The sequence below is a fragment of the Pteronotus mesoamericanus genome, unplaced genomic scaffold (genome assembly GCF_021234165.1).
Source record: "Pteronotus mesoamericanus isolate MK-2021 breed Mesoamerican mustached bat unplaced genomic scaffold, CSHL_Meso_final contig_130, whole genome shotgun sequence".
NCBI lineage: Eukaryota > Metazoa > Chordata > Mammalia > Chiroptera > Mormoopidae > Pteronotus > Pteronotus mesoamericanus.
Window position 1 is genome coordinate 13,248,947 of NW_026555060.1, and position 5,141 is coordinate 13,254,087.

Below are 5,141 nucleotides of genomic sequence, written 5' to 3' on the forward strand. Positions count from 1 at the left end.
CACTACTCGTGACCATAAGTAAGCTATTTAACCTCCCCATTCCCATTTTTCTCATCTGTAAAACGGGGGTCATAAAAAACAGACACTGCATCAATTTTTGAAGTATTTCAGGAAATGGTAAATAAAATTAACACAGCGTCTGGTAAACAGTAAACTCAAGAAATGTTGCTGGCTTTTATCACACCTTTAGGCTGTTGTTTTCCACCTGCCTTCTGGACTTCTGTAAAATAAATCCAATCTCTTTTCCATCTCAGACTCTCAAGCACTTGCAGATTTCCCTCATGCTGTTCTGTGTCTCTGGACGTCCACAAGTTTGTCAGTGTCCTTACAGTAAGGCCTCTCCAGTGGGAAGAAGCAACCAAGATGCGTGCTGAGCACTGAAGGGCAGGTGAGGAGTCCCACGCCTCCTCTCACCAGCGACTCCTACTGATGTTTACCCTGGGAAGTGAATCCGTCCATTTCTCTCTCTTTTGCAATTGTTTTCAAAATCATATGAAACACTTTACTTTCATGTCTATTCATTTTCATTGTTAGACTTAGTTCACACTTTTTTCTGCAACATGATTCTGTCATGAGATGATACCTTCCTCGGCTCTGCCTATGGAGGTGGCAGCCGCCTGCTACTTGGCACCATGGCTGCCCTCAGACCCCTCGGGAAACCTAAGATTGTCAAAAAGAGGACCAAGGGGTTTATCAGGCACCCGTCAGACTGATGTGCCAAAATTAAGTGTAACTGGCAAAACCCCAGAGGCATTGGAAATAGTATACACAGAAGATTCAAAGACCAGATCTTGATGCCCAGTATTGGTTACGAGAGCAACAGAGCACAAAGCACATGCTGCCCAGTGGCTTTTGGAAGTTTCTGGTCCACAACGTTAAAGAGCTTGAAGTGCTGCTAATGTGCAACAAAACCCACTGTGCTGAGATTGCTCAGAATGCCGCCCTGAAAACGCACAAAGCCATTGTGTAAAGAGCAGCCCAGGTGGCCATCAGAGTCACCAGTCCCCATGCGGGACTACACAGTAAAGAAAATGAGTACACCTCTTGTGTGCACATTGTATTTGTGTTAATAAAACCACAAAATCCTGCCATGTGGGGAAAATAAGTAAATAAAATAAGACGGTAATTCTTTCCCGTCTGTGCTAGCTATAACTTTGTGCTCACTCCTTACTCTTCTTTAAAAATTGAGATGTAATGAACATACAACATTATATTTGTTTCAGGGGTACAACATAATGATTTGATATATGAGGTCTCTCTGGAGAAAGTCCAACCATTATTAATGAGAATGGTTTGTGCAACATTGATGTAACCTGGTAGACAAGGAGAGTGGACTGGAATGAACATGTGTGAACAATGACAACTTCACCGTACTAGCCAGTGGCGGTGGTAGATGCAGTTGAGTGAGAATGTGTACTGCGTGACCATTGTATTCAAAATGACTGAGTGAGTAGAGCAACAAATCTGCATCGAATTATGTGTTAAGCTTGAACATTCCTCCACAGAAACTATTCAGGTGATTCAGAAGGCCGCAGCTATGGGCAACTGGTGATTGGCAGCTTCGTCATGATAACACACCCACTCGTGTATCACATCTCATGCAGAGTTTTTTGGCAACACATCAAATCACCCAGGTGACTCAGCCCCTCTACAGCCTGATTTAGTGCTCTGCAACTTATGGCTTCTCCCAAAATTAAAATCACCTTTGAAAGCAAAGGGATTTCAGGCCACTGATGAGATTCAAGAAAATACGATTGGGCAGCTGATGGCAATTAAGAGAACTGTGTGAGGTCCCAAGGTACCTACTTTGAAAGAGACTGAGGAGTCATTTTCCTCTGTACGATATTTCTTGTATCTTGTATCTTCTTCAATAAATGTCTCTATTTTTCATAGTGCATTGCTGTGTACTTTCTGGACAGACCTCATATATACATATGTATATACAAAATGATTGCTACAATAAGCCTAATTAATATTCATCACCACAGTTACAAATATTTTTTGTGTGTGTGTTTAGAACTTTTGATATGTCTCTTGGCAACTGTCAACTACACAGTGCAGTATTAACTTTAGCCACCATGTTGTACATACATTCTCAGGACTTATTTTATAACTGGAAGTTTGTACCTTTTGACCTCCTTCACCCAGTCGGCGCACCCCCAACCCCACCTGGGGCAACCATCATTCTCCTAAGAATCTGTTCTTAGTATTTAGAAGTTTGGGGTTTTTTTGTTATTATTATTATTATTATTATTATTTTAGATTCCACAGGTAAGTGAAATCATACAATATTTGTCTTTCTCTGCCTAATTTCATTTAGCATAAAGCCCTCAAAGTCCATCCATGTTGCAAATAGGAAGATTTTATTCTTTGTAGTGGCTGAATAATGTTCCATTGCATATATATGCCACATTTTCTTTATCTATTTGCCTATGACAGACACTTAGGATGTCTCCATGTCTTGGCTATAGTAAATAATGCTGCAATGAACAGGGTGTGCAGATATCTTTTCAAGTCAGTGCTCTCATGTCCTTTGGATAAATACCCAGAAGTGGAATTGCTGGGTCATATGGTAGCTCTATTTTTAATTTTTTGAGGAACCTCCATACTGTTTTCCATAGTAACTGCACCACATTTCTTCCTTTTCTTAGTTTCACAAATGGACTCTTTAACAAGCAGCTATATGATTTTTCCAATAGTTGAGGATTTCTGAAATCTTTCTTCTCTAAAAAAATTACTGTATTTGTCTCCACTATGTACTTTGTGAACCTCTCTGATTACTCAGATTATCATTACATGTTTGGCAACAGGCCAGTAACTTCTAGCACCCTGGGGTGTTATTTATCAAGAACCGATCATTTGAACTTTTGTGAAGCGTGGCTTTCTGACTTCCATCTTCATCTTTCAGGGCTTCCATTTCCAGTAATCAATCTGCCTGCATTCTTCTAGAAAAAGACATGAGGCAAATTATATACAATATATTTCATTCATAGTTTCCTTATTTAACCATATTTATACTTAGATGTGAGTATGCCTCTTCCTATGTCATATTGTTAGCATAGCATATTGCTAAAAGTATATATTGACTTGCTTAAGAGACGGCTTAATAAATGTAATATGATCATGGTGATGACGACAATAACGATGATGAATTAGTGAGAAATAGTAAATGGCATCAGTTCAGCTTGCCAGGTTTTTTAACTCTAGAGCTCCATCCTCTAGTTCCCTATGATCTTTCTAACAATAGAAATTTTTAAAATATAACTTTTCATCCTGTGAATAACACACTCATTTTGCAAAAACTAGGTTTAGTAGGCTCAGCTGAGCATGTCTTTAGTGCTTTTATAATTTTAGCTTCTTGAAATTACTGTCATTCTTTCAACTGCATGGATTAAAATTTGTGTAATATATCCTGTGACCTTCATTAAATTAAATGGGCATTAAATATATTCTCAACATTTTCTTATATTAATTCTATTCTATACATTGCAAACAATTAATGGTGACCATTTTTACTACCCGCTCCCTTAAGAGAAACGTAGTATCTCTCTGTTGATTTAATCAGTTAGAACATAATAAAGCATATTGAATTTGTCACACCTGGAAATCCAGTGATTGTAACAGATTACAGAGGAAAACGATGCATTAAATATGAACGTAGATCTTCTGGCCTCCTGACCTACTCTGCGCAAGGGACCCTCCGGCAGAAATTGTCTGCCAGGAGAGCAGCATGACCTAATTTAATTGGACTGAGAAGACAGCTTTCGAGAGTTTGATAATTCCTTCAATGGTCTGATTTCAGGATCAATGTCTTTTCAGAAAGTTATATAATAGGAATACCAAAGAACCAACTTTTAGTGCAGTTTTACTTATGTCATCATTTTGCTACTCATCATCCCAAATTGTGACTAAATACTAATACAATGATGTGTTAAAGTCCATGTGTTTCCTTAAAAAAACACAAAACTTGGAATGTTGGATGACCAAAAGTAAATTTCTTAGTTCTTGGAAAAAACCCAAAAGCTTCCGAGTTTGTTAGGAAACTTGCAAGATTTTTGGCATTCAATTTGCTTTTACAAAGCAATACTGAGATGAGTCAAGTATAACTGAATCAGGAACATATGGATTAAATTCTTTCTTAAGTACACATGGGTTTAAAAATGAAGGGGAAGAGAACTTGCCAATGTGTTACCAAAACAAAACACTTTTAAAATCATTTGAGACAGTCAACAGACCCCAAACACAGCTGTGTTCTTTTAGGTCTAAAAAATGCATTTTCCCTCAGATGTTTTATTATGTTAATTTAATTCCTGTTGAGTGTCTACAGCATATTATGCACCTCAGAGAGTTTACCAACTCTAAAGTAAGGGCTTTCTATTTGGAAACATGGACTCTTAATGAAATGATTAGCACAATTCTCTTCCTGGTGTTCCACATCTATTTAAATAGCTGTTTGTTTGTTTGTTTGTTTTTGATATCTGTGCAGCAATGGGCATAGTTGTCAATTCTGTTTCTGCAATGGATTTTTATGGTCTTAACCCAATTAATGGGAGTAAGCTTCTTCGAGTGAGTTACCACGAGAAGTGGCGGAAGGCAAGACAGACTGTGCCATGTTAAGAGATAGCCTCTAGGGGAGGAGAAGAGCTAACACCAGTTCTTATAGACACCAAATTTGCAGTACTGTTTATTGCTCTGGCATGGTGATGAGAGCTTGGCTTAGTAGTGCTGTCCTTTTCTTTAATTTATGTAAGACTAGAGTTTTCTCGGCCTGGGTAATTTTGTGAGGGTCAGAATTTTTCCACCATTTCCACGTTCGTCTTTTAACAGTGAGCCATACATATCACACAGGAGAACTGTCTAGCTCTGCTGAGCTCTACCCTGGCATGACGTGGTCCACCAGCCAGCAATGAGCCTGGTTAAAGCAACTCCTGGAAAGGGAGTTTTCTTTACTTGATTTTACTCATTGTGGTCACCAGATTCCTAATGGCAATGAGTAGACAGGATCATCCAGGCCAGGTAGGCTTCAATAATATCTCCGTTGTTCTTTAACTCTAGGATTGATAAAGGCAACAGAAGATAAGTTGGCCATAACTGATTCTTACATTAAATTATGTACTAGCAATTGATGTTATTTTTACTAT

The 5,141-nt window shown here is 38.4% G+C and overlaps 1 pseudogene; it reads left to right on the forward strand.

Annotated features, from left to right (window-relative positions):
• The first annotated feature begins 632 nt into the window (after positions 1–632).
• Positions 633–1,105, forward strand: LOC129087676 (60S ribosomal protein L32-like; annotated as a pseudogene).
• Positions 1,106–5,141: the final 4,036 nt, after the last annotated feature.